Below are 12,150 nucleotides of genomic sequence, written 5' to 3' on the forward strand. Positions count from 1 at the left end.
TTTTTTTTTTTTTTTTTTAAAGATTTTATTTATTTATTTGACACAGAGAGAGCGAGCACAAGTAGGCAGAGCAGCAGGCAGAGGGAGAGGGAGAAGCAGGCTCCCCACTGAGCAGGAAGCCTGATGCGGGGCTCTATCCCAGGACCCCGGGGATCACGACCTGAGCCGAAGGCAGACGTCCAACTGACTAAGCCACCAAGGTTCCCCGAGGGAGTACATTTCCGTTCTTGAAGTCACTCAGTTTGTGGCACTCTGTTATGGCAGCCTAGCAAACGAAGTGAATTATTTTCTGCTCCTGTATTTACCATGTATGTAAAGGTGGGCAAATCTCTAATTTGCATTGCTAGCCCATAACACCCAAACTGCCTTACAGACCCATGGGGCTGTCCTGCCTGCTGGGATATTTGCATTTGGATATCCTTCAAAAGCCATACACTCAACTTGTCTAAACGCAACTCACCCTTTCTCTGGTCCTACTTGCTCTCCCTTCATTTCTCTGTCTTGGCAGATAGTACTCTCCATCCACCCCAGTGTACATGTGTGTCAGAACCTGGGTGAAAGCTTCCAGCTCCACTCCCCTCCTTGTTCCCAGGCACGACATCCTACAGGTTTCGCCTCTCTCACATCTTCAGAGTCTTTCCCATCCGTCCCCACCCACCTCCACCCCCTTCCTAGGCTGTCTTCCTTCCATATGCCTTCTTCAGTGATCTGTCTGAAACACAAGGGTTCCCACAGCTTCCAAAAGCCCAATCCCAGAACTTAGCAGATGAGACCTTCGTGGTCTGACTCCATAACCACATCTCTCACCTCTGTTCCTCTCACCTGTTTTCTGCAGCTGTACAGAAGTTCAGATATTCCCCCCTGCCTCTCTCTCTCCATTCTGCCTGATGCCTGCTCAGTCTTCAAAACTCAAATGCAGGGCGCCTGGGTGGCTCAGTTGGTTAAGCGACTGCCTTCGGCTCAGGTCATGATCCTGGAGTCCCTGGATCGAGTCCCGCATCGGGCTCCCTGCTCCGCAGGGAGTCTGCTTCTCCCTCTCCCACTCCCCCTGCTTGTGTTCCCTCTCTCACTGTGTCTTTCTCTGTCAAATAAATAAATAAAATCTTTAAAAAAAAAACAAAACTCAAATGCAGCCTCCTGTGGGAAGCCTTCCTTGATTTCCAGCATGATTGAAAACCTGCTTCTATGTTCCCTTAACCCTCTGGGCATACACTCTATCATAGCAATTTCTCCAGGCGCTGAAATTGTTGGTCTCCTCCTCTCACCCCCCCTCCCCCATATAAGGCGCTTTGGAGTAGAGACTGCAGGCTTTTTCCAATTTTCTATTCTCAGCCTAGTGCCTGGCACATGGGAGGCACTCATAAATGTTTCTAAGGAAGCAAGGAAGTCAGGGGTGAGGAGTGGGGGAAGACTTCCTACCCCAACCTATTTTACAGAATAAACAATAAGTCCCCAAGAGGCAGTAATTTCTCATCATTTTCAGGGCTGATTGTGTCGTAGTTGACTCATTGTCAGAACTGACTGAAGTAAACACCGAGATTTTTTCCTGTCTCCCATTCAGGAATCATGATTGCTTTCAGTAGCATAAACTGTCCTGTAATGGACGCTGGCCCTTTTCAGTTCTCTCAGCCTCATCAAACTAAAGTCATTTCCCCCCGGAGGGTCAGAATTTGCATTTGTGTTCACAGGACCGGCAGGGAGGACGCGCTTGCCGGACTAGACCTACCAACCGAGCCCACCCCCCTTCTCGGCCCCCCTGGGCTGCGATTGGCCCTTCCCCGGAGGCTGGGCGCAAGAGCCTTTAGTCATCGCCCTGGGAAATCTTTCTGGAACTGGGCACCAACTTGCGTGTTGTTTTCCGGCTCTTTGTGCGGGGATTAGCGGCCGTGCGCGCTTTGGGAATGCTGCGAGGGCCGGGCAACACGTAATCCAGGATTTGCCTCTGCCTCGCGGCTTATGGAAAACAGATGTCTCTCCGCTCTGCGCCTCGGCACGGGATGGAAATGACCAACCAGAGAGCCTTTTGGAGCCGGGGACACCGAGCTAAGGGCCTCCAGAACCCAGCGGGGAGGCAGCCTTCCGCCCCCTCGTCCGTTTCTGCCACTTCAGCCCAGCTCTCGGACCACCGCAGGCGGTGAAGCCGCTCCAGCTCCAGACACGGCTCCGGGAGGAGCGGGCGCGGACGGGCGCGGACGGGCGCGCCTGCCGAGGTCGCCTGCCGCCGCCAGGGCCGCGCGCGCGCCCGCCCCGGCCCTCGGTGCGGGGGGGGCCGCCATCCGACCGGAGGCGGAGCCGCCGCCCGCCGCCTCCCGCCAGCGCGCCGGTTCGCCGAGCGAGTCGCCCGCGGGCAGTAAGTCAGCGCCGGGGCTGGGGCGGCGCGGCCCGGGGCACCTGGAGCCTTCCGCTCCGGGCCGGGTCCGGGCGGACTGCGGCGTGGGCAGCCTGCCGCGAATCCGCTTCCGGATCCTGCCAGCGGTGCCGCGATGCCAGGCTGGAGCCGGCGCCGGTGGCGACGCTGTCAGCCCGGGCTGCGGAAGTGCTAAGGCTTCTCGCGGCGTCGCACTCAGGCCCGGGCTGGCCGAGGTCCCCCCACCCCTCCTTCCGCGGGGGACCGGGCCCCTCTGCCCGGCCTGCAGTATATGTGCACAGCTTCGGAAGTAAAACGGTGAACGTCATTTTGCACCGAGGGCGGGGAGAATGGATATTCTGCGATCTTAAAAGCAGTTGCTTTGATGATTTTTAAAAAGATGGGTTTCCTCTCCCTCTCTCTCTTAAATTTCGGTCGTTTGGAAAAACGAACTACTCAAATAGATTTCCTTCCTGTTGGCTTCCACGCAGCTCAAGTTCATGCTACAGTTCTAGTTTATTAGAGGAGGGAGATGTGGATTTTTGAGGGTTTGCAGAGCTCTTTTTGATGGATATGATTTATTTTGAAAATGCATGCCCCGTGTTGAAAACCCCATGTTGCTGACAAATTGGGGTGGGGAGAAAGGTTTGTCGCATGAAACGCCTGTCAGATCCAAAGCATTCTAGGAACCCCAAATTTGTTCCCACCTGTAATCCAACCCCATAGAGCAACTGGTAGCATTTTTACCCCTCCACTTCCCCCAGGAAATCACCAGCCTTAAATTATGAAACAGAGACAGCTTTAGATTCAAATGCTTTTTACATAGCCTAAAGTCCTTAGAGTTCCAGACATCCAAAGATTAGGTTAGCCCTTAGGGAAAGAGGCGTTGTTGTTCTTGTGGCCTATGCAATGCTTTTTTCACTAGACAATTTTTGACCTATAAAAATGGAGATTAAATTTTTCATCAGTATTTTTAGAATGTGGTTATGGGACTGACCCACGATAACTTGAATTTCCAGGTTCCTTTACCAGGGGCGGGGAGGAAGGACTGTGCCCGGGTCACTACCTCCTGGACCTACTTGACCTCTAGTTTCAGATTTCCACTTGATTTCATCCTTGGCAGTTGTAGTACCTGCCCTTCAGCTGAAAGAGACAAAAGAGCAGGAAAGATTCAGAACACTTTGACTATCACAACCTCCACCAATGAGGCAAAGAATTTGAATTCTTTATGACGCACATTAGGTTTCCTTCCTCTGCAAATTCAGGTACATTTAGCAATCAAGGATCAATTTAAAACAACAAAAATTCTCTGCCTTCCTCCTCCCTTAAGGTAGATAGGGATTTGGCTGAGTTGGACAAGGCTACATACATTAATGAAATGTCTTCACGGTGAGATAATTCAGTCATATTCTGGACTAGGTAGAGGGTTAACGCCACACCTCCTCACTCACCCTCGTATGTGCACACTCTTTTCCCTGTGCTCTAGCTTGTCTTTCTACCCTTTTCTACACTATCCCTCTTAGGTACATACATGACTCTATTTTGGATCGTGGACTCTAGGATATCATTACCTTTCAGTGTCAAGGTTTGTTTAGATGACAGTGTTCCTTATCCGTATTCTCAGATTTCCCCAAATCCTGCCTTTATTTTCCTGGAAAATTCTATGTCTATTAAATCCTCCATTGGAAGTTCCACCATATCGTTCAAAAGTAAACATGGCATCTACATCTTGAATTGTTTTTCTTGCATTATCATTTTAATGCTGTCTTCCATGGTTTCCTCATTGCCTGGTCAGCTTGTTATTTCTGCTTCGTATTGGAACACAAGTGGAAGGAACTTCTCCTAAGACACAGAATATGAATGGGGTAGGGAGTCTTCCTGAGAATTAACAGCATAGACTCTGACCTTTTCTTTGGTCTGCCCTTGGGTTGAATTCTGTCCTTTGAATTTCTGTTCACCGACTACACTAGAAAGAGCTGGATATTTACCTCCGGGCTCAGGAGTGATCTGTTTATTTGGCCTTTTCAGAGCAGCTGTAATTCACTACTCTCCAAGTGCTGCTTGGTGAGAATCTGCCTGTTCAGGGGAAATAAACCAATCGGGTAATACAGTAATGCCCAAGGAATCTTTGAAAATGCTATCCTGAAATCCTGGGGTGATAACATTATCAGAATTTTCTCCTCTCGCCACTCCACTAAAAATGATACTGCTCGCTTCACCCCAAATCTATCTTGGGTTATAAATTCCCTGAAGACAATTTTTAGCTTAATTTGTTCAGTCCCTAAAAGTTTATGTCGGCAGGTACTGGCAAGATGCTTTTGATGCTGCAGCTAATGATGCGGGTAGGAACAATGACTGCTTTCTTTTGGGTTTCATGAGGTTATACTCCTGGATGTCTGTTTGAGAAGCCTCTCTGAGACTGTTACCTTAAAGGCCTTGAGTCAAGGGGCGCTGGGGTGGCTCAGTTGCTGAAGTGTCGGACTCTTGTTTCAGGTCAGGCCATGATCTCAGGGACCTAAGATCAAGCTCCGCTCTCAGCATGGATTCTGCTTGAGATTCTCTCTCTCCCTCTGCCTTCACTCATGCTCTCTCAAAATAAATAAATAAAATCTTAAAAAAAAAAAAAAAGCCTTGAGTCAAGGCTGAGGTACTATCATACTCTGTTATCAACATTATTTTTTGTGCCCTTGTATATTAGAACTTGAGACTGACCTGCTAGTTGGAAAGTCTAAATAAGCTCCTGCAAGTCTGTGAGTTTAGTTCATTATTTTCTCTGGAAGGGAATAGTAGGTCTTTGATATGGATATAATTTGGTCTTAGCGTTAGAAGAACTGGCAAGTGCAACCTCTGAGATAAGCAAGTAGAGGGGAAAGGAAGGGGAGGAAATCTCCCCTAGACTTCCCCCTCCTCAAACCTCTCAATCCAGAAACCTAAAGTACAAAGAGATTGATGCCTGAAGGCTAAAACCCACACAAAGCTGCCAAACTACCCACCAAAACAGCATGGACCACTGTGTGAGAGCCACTCACTTTTATGTGTTTTTTGAGAATTTAGTGGAAATTGAACCTCAGAAACTGAGCTTTTGTAGGCAAATATTTTGTCATACGAATGCTGGTTCTTTCCTGTGTAAAACTATCATTTTTGCATATCCTGCCTGTGAATCTCATCTTAATCCTTGAACAGAAATATCCCCTCCCTAGAATTTTCACTACATCCTTCTTTTTCTGAACATATTGGATGTCTGGATGCAATTTATGTAGGCAGAAGGGCTGGCCAGGAAGATTAGGATGCGTCCTTGAGGCAAACAAAAACACTGTGTCTGTCAGCATCTTTATTAACTTAGGACAGTTTAGAAGTGCTCAAATAGAAGCTGTGGATACAGGTTTGCTTCTGCCTTAACTGCAGGAAAACGAAGGAACCTAAGAAGTGCAGACTTCTGGAACCAGAGCAGTTTGTAGAAATATGCTGGAGGCAGTTGGAATTCTGAAAGGTGATTAGCCTTTTAAATCACTGTCTCCTTATTGTTAATGATTTCCAAGTTTCAGAATGGCTGCTGTTTGAGGGATGTCTTGTTTAGTTTAAATATAGTCACTGATTTAAACCAAAATATCAAGAGAGGCAAAGTCTTGCTGACTGGCTTATCTCCTGTTAGGGAAAGGACTAGCACTTTAGGCCTCTCATTACAGACCCTCAGGCATGATTTTGAAGACCAGGAAGTAAACCAACTGGAAAATCTTTTCGATTAAGACTCCTGAAAAGAGAGATCTGACATGAGACCAAAAATGTGAAGGACTAGACCCATTTTTGTTTCAGATTATTCTGTCCAATCAGGTAGAAGAAAGGAAAGATGTTTTCAAGCCCAGTCTGTCAGCTAACAGGATTATTGGACACATACTATGTTTCAAGTCTCCTGCTTTATGATCTGAAAGGTACAACCGAGTAAAAGGCGAACATCTGCCTTGGAAGCAATATCAAGCCTCGGTGGTAACTTCAGACATTAGTGTGCATCCTCCTCCCACTTGTGCACTGAGTTCCTCCCCTGGGAAAGCAGGTCCAAGCCTGTGGGAGGACCCTCTTCTATAGTTCAGCTACAACCACTTCCTGACGGAATCATCACGGCCATTGATGTGAGATTTGCTTCCGTTGGCAGAGAAAGTTGTGTTCTTGCCTCTTTCAACACAACCTATGTGAAGTGACACTTGCTACATAATCCCAAGAGCCCTATTCGATGCATGCCTCTGTTCCCAGAATGTTTCTTCCCTCTCCACCAAGCAGTTCAGCAGGGACCAGGCTAGCACCCAAATGACCCACGATGGGGGAATCCCTGGAGGGTAAATGATAGATATCCTTGAACCTCGCCTAAGAACATGAGATCAGGTCTCTTTAATCATGAAAATAACCTCTCAGACTAAACAAAGACAGAACTGTCTCTTTTGCTAACCACATGTGATTTATTTAAATTAGTGTTACACATTCAGTAATGGTGTCAGAGCTAGATTATAAAACTGCCTAAAAGAATGAGTTTTCGGGGCTCCTGGGTGGCTCAGTTGGTTAAGCGGCTGCCCTGGGCTCAGGTCATGATCCCAGGGTCCTGGGATCTAGCCCCGCATCGGGCGCCCTGCTCGGCGGAAAGCCTGCTTCTCCCTCTCCCTCTGTCTGCCTCTCTGCCTATTTATGCTCTCTCTATATCTCTGTTAAATAAATAAATAAAAATCTTTAAAAAAAAAAAAAAAGAATGAGTTTTCTGGGCCTTTGCATAGGGATAGAACAAGGCATTAGCCACATTGAATGGGATTTGCATCCTGTTAGCTTACCTGTGCGTCCTTGACTACCGGACACAATGGGGGTGTGCACGTCTATCTTTGTAGCCGGGCAGTCTGTCGTACAGCAGATGATTCTGCTGGGAATTAAAATAGTGAACTAGAAGCATGAGGAGTGGGGAGGAGGGGGAGAAAAGAGGTAGGAACTTGAGGATACTCAAAAGAAGAGGCGCTTGGGGTCAGTCTGATACCGCCCCCCCCACTTTTTTGCTGTACTTTTCATCTCCATAACTTAATTATTTTACAACTGGAAGTCTTTTTGTAATTCAAAATCAGTGGTACAGTTGGCCTAAGCCACAGCACAGACGACCTCGGTGCATAGTAATCTCTTTAGTGTTGGCGAGTGAATGGTCTCCGTGCAGCATTGGACCAGCCGGCTCCCCTTGATCGTTCAGCCTATGTTCACTTCACTTACTCCGTGCATTGGATCCTGTTAGGAAAGGCAAAATAATGGCCATTTTAGTCAAAGGAGGAGATTAGAAAAGTGAAGTTCTTATGAAATGTTAGCTTTTCTTGGCTACCCCCTTATTTAGCGTGGTCAATCAGAGGTCACCCCAAGGAAAGTGGATAAAAAGGTATTCAAATGGGCTGGATGTTTGTGTCTTGATTGCTGCAGAAAACAAATGCTGTTTTCTGCAGCAATCAAAATAGGGGCCTTTTGTTTCTAAATCTCAGCCAATAATGAAGCCGCTGATCAAAACTAAATTTAGTAGTATGTGGTCTCCAGATTCCTGGTACCTTTAAAAAGAATTCTTTACAAAGCTCTTTCCATTTTAGAGAAACAATGAATGCTTCATCAGTCTGATGGGCCACACACTCTACAACAAATGAGCCTTAAATAGGAAATCCTCTCTTTTGCCCCACCCAGGTCACACGGAAGCCACACAGTCATGTTGCATGATGGGGTGATGTGACAGCTGCCATTTGCTTAGAGGAAGGATGAGCAGAGGCTAATTGCACTCCTGTAGCTATTTTTCCCTATTTTTGGCTATTAAGTAGCAATTACCCTTGGAGTGTCCTTCATCCCTTTCCTCCTCAAACCTCTCAATCCAGAAACCTAAAGTACAAAGAGATTGATGCCTGAAGGCTAAAACCCACACAAAGCTGCCAAACTACCCACCAAAACAGCATGAAAAAATTTAGAAGCCTGGAAAGGGAAGAGGTGGGAGTGAAGGGTGTGGGGGCCCTGTGCAAAGTGCCCCTTTTCCTTGTGACATTTACTCCAATATCTTCACTTCAGCTACAGATCCCACAGAAGAACGTATGTTTTATTCATTTTTAACACAATTTCATTGAGAGAAAAAAAAAAACAGGTTTCTCAGGGATTTCCTCGACAAGGATTTTACTTGTGCTCCATGTACATTGTTTTGCTTCAACAAAGATCTGAATTTTTAATAAGCATCTATCACAGACCAAATTCATCCTACTTTCTAAAAAGCCTTTACATATCAGGAGCGGGAAATGTTTAAGAATTTGCTTTGAATAGTTAAAGCAGTTTCTGTCCTAGGAGGAAGGCAGATTTATTGAGTTACGAAATTCTTAATTCCATCTGCATGGGAGCTGGTTTTAATTTGTAATGCAGTACAAAATATTCTTGGCATGTTTGGGGCTTATTTCACACAGGATGCTCCATGCTAGAACTAAATCTAGATAGAACTACATTTCTTTTCCTAGCTTTTTTTTTTTCCTAAGCCATTTTCTCTTCACCAAGTCCCTTGGATAAATGCACTTACCAAAGTGCTGCCAGATCTGTCTATGACTAGGATGGTCTTCAATCTTCATTATTCAGCCATTCTGCCAGTATCTGTTGATGGGTGGTCAGGGGGCACAGGAGGAGTTCACCAGCAGACCAGAGGGAGGGAGTCATTCCAGGTGGAGACATTCAGACCTCCAGCTTGTGTCCTAGATCTATTTTCTTTTTTTAATATTTTATTTATTTATTTGAGAGAGTGAGAGAGAGAGAGAGAGAGCGAGCACATGAGGGGGGGTGGGGAGGGGGGAGGGGCAGAGGGAGAAGCAGACTCCCCGCTGAGCAAGGAGCCCAATGTCGGGATCCTGAGATCATGACCTGAGCCAAGGGCAGATGCCCAACTGACTGAGCCACACAGGGGCGCCAACCGCTCCCCCCCCCCCCCCCCCGCCTACTTTCCAGTTCCTAGAGATCCAGGGCTCAGCTTTCTGGATTTTACACATAATCTCTGCTGTAATACTTACGTTTTTACTATGCATGCTGTATTTGGTGTCTGCAACCTAAGAATGATCACTTGATTCACTTGAAATCATTGACCTGTGTATAAAGTTCGTAGGACAAATACCAAAGGTGAAGTAAAAGAAAAAGTTGCTGGAACCCCTTTAAAGTAGAAACATTTAAATTTTTTTTTAAAGATTATTTATTTATTTATTTGACAGAGAGAGAGACACAGTGAGAGAGGGAACACAAGCAGGGGGAGTGGGAGAGGGAGAAGCAGGCTTTCCGCGGGAACAGGGAGCCCGATGCGGGGCTGGATCCCAGGATCCTGGGATCATGACCTGAGCCAAAGGCAGATGCTTAACGACTGAGCTACCCAGGCACCCCGAAACATTTAAATTTAACAACAACAACAACAACAAGTCTAAATTCATATGGCTGGTTTTGTAAGGAAGGTTTGGGGGTTTTATTTTTATCTTTATTCTTCTGACAAGATTTTATTTAAATTCAAGATAGTTAACATATAGTGTAGTATTCGTTTCAGGAGTAGAATTTAGTGATTCATCACTTCCATTTCACACCGAGTACTCATCACAAGTGCCCTCCTTAATGTACATCACTCACTTAGCCCATCCTCCACCCACCTCCTCTCCAGCAACCCTCAGTTTGTTCTCTATAGTCTCTTATGATTTGCCTCCCTCTCTGTTTGTTGTTTGTTTGTTTATTATGTTCAGTTAGCCACTGTATAGTACATAATTAGTCCTTGATGCAGTGTTCAACCATTCATTAGTTATGTATACACCCAGTGCTAATCACAGCATGTGCCCTCCTCAATACCTATCACCCTGTTACCCCTCCCCTTACCCCCCTTCCCTTTGAAACCCCAGATTGTTTCTCGGGGTCCATAGTCTCTCATGGTTCATCTCCCTCTCTGATTTCTCCCCCTTTGGATTTCCCTCCCTTCACTATGGTCCTCCATGCTATTGCTTATGTTCCACATATGAGTGAAACCATATGATAATTGTCTTTCTCAGTTTGACTTACTTCACTTAGCATAATCCCCTCCAGTTCCATCCATGCCAATGCAAATGGTGGGTATTCATCGTTTCTGATGGCTGAATAATATTCCATCGTGTATATGTAGGTTTGGGGGTTTTAGGATGTGAATACTAACCAAATACTTGGAGTCTGTATGCTACTAAATCTCATCCTCATTGGAAATTGGAGTAACGGTTTGGCTCCTCCCTGTTTCAATATGCTCATGGAATGAACCATATTGGAATTCTAAATTGACAGAGATTGACTTGCTGTTTGTATTGCAGGCAGATGTAGCAATTCTTGGTTAACTTTCAGTCTTAAAACCGGTAGAATACAATGGCAAAAGCAAAACAAAACATTAAACTCTTGAATTAGGCATAATGTATTGTCTTGTGGATTTATTGCACCAGAGCTGATTATGACAGGGCCTGTCTTTTATTTCTCCCAAAAGTCTGGGACACTGCATGCCTTAGGTAAACTGAGGTGACTGTATGCTATCTATCTTTTATTTATGAAGATAACCCCGCTGACCCACCAGGATGTGCTCTGCAGCTTTCTCCATCCTTCTGCTCACTCTGTATTAGTCAGGAAAATTATTGGTCCCTGTAGCATGAATCTAGAAGAAGAACCAGCTCGCTTGGCTCACGTGCATGATTTCATCAGCATAGCAACTAACTAGCTGTGCTAAATTGGCACTGAGATGATAATAATGATTTAATCTCATATTTGAGCACATCTTTACCTTTTTAAAAGATTTTTTATTGTTATGTTAATCACCATACATTACATCATTAGTTTTTGACGTAGTGTTCCATGATTCATTGTTTGTGCATAACACCCAGTGCTCCATGCAGAACGTGCCCTCTTTAATACCCATCACCAGGCTAACCCATCCTCCCAACCCCCTCCCCTCTAGAACCCTCAGTTTGTTATTCAGAGTCCATTGTCTCTCATGGTTCGTCTCTCCCTCCGATTTCCCCATCATTCTTCCCATCCTGCTATCTTCTTCTTCTTTTTTTTTTTCTTAACATATATTGCATTATTTGTTTCAGAGGTACAGATCTGTGATTCAACAGTCTTGCACAATTCACAGCACTCACCATAGCACATACCCTCCCCAGTGTCTATCACCCAGTCACCCCATCCCTCCCACCCCACCCCCCACTCCAGCAACCCTCAGTTTGTTTCCTGAGATTAAGAATTCCTCATATCAGTGAGGTCATATGATAATTGTTTTTCTCTGATTGACTTATTTCGCTAAGCATAATACCCTCCAGTTCCTTCCATGTTGTTGCAAATGGAAAGATTTCATTCCTTTTGATGGCTGCATAATATTCCATTGTATATATATACCACATCTTCTTTATCCATTCATCTGTTGATGGACACCTTGGCTCTTTCCACAGTTTGGCGATTGTGGACATTGCTGCTATAAACATCAGGGTGCACGTACCCCTTCGGATACCTACATTTGTATCTTTGGGGTAAATACCCAGTAGTGCAATGGCTGGATCGTATGGTTGCTCTATTTTCAACTTTTTGAGGAACGTCCATACTGTTTTCCAGAGTGGTTGCACCAGCTTGCATTCCCACCAACAGTGTAGGAGGGTTCCCCTTTCTCCGTATCCCCGCCAACATCTGTCATTTCCGGACTTGTTAATTTTAGCTATTCTGACTGGTGTGAGGTGGTACCTCACTGAGGTTTTGATTTGGATTTCCCTGATGCCGAGTGATGTTGAGCACTTTTTCATGTGTCC

The 12,150-nt window shown here is 45.6% G+C and overlaps 1 protein-coding gene across 2 annotated transcripts in view; it reads left to right on the top strand.

The window, feature by feature from the left end:
• Positions 1-2,049: 2,049 nt before the first annotated feature.
• The window catches only part of TRIM2 (tripartite motif containing 2), a 107,146-nt gene continuing 97,045 nt past the window's right edge, over positions 2,050-12,150 (top strand). Inside the window, exon 1 of one of the 2 annotated variants that reach the window (XM_054508704.2) lies at positions 2,050-2,350. The gene's annotated coding sequence lies outside the window, so the exon portion shown is untranslated. The remainder of the gene's footprint in view (positions 2,351-12,150) is intronic. The other variant, XM_064585185.1, reaches the window with a different exon arrangement.

The sequence above is a fragment of the Mirounga angustirostris genome, unplaced genomic scaffold (assembly GCF_029215605.1).
Source record: "Mirounga angustirostris isolate CCGP_5_RB_7025 unplaced genomic scaffold, mMirAng1.0.hap1 SCAF_2, whole genome shotgun sequence".
Lineage (NCBI taxonomy): Eukaryota > Metazoa > Chordata > Mammalia > Carnivora > Phocidae > Mirounga > Mirounga angustirostris.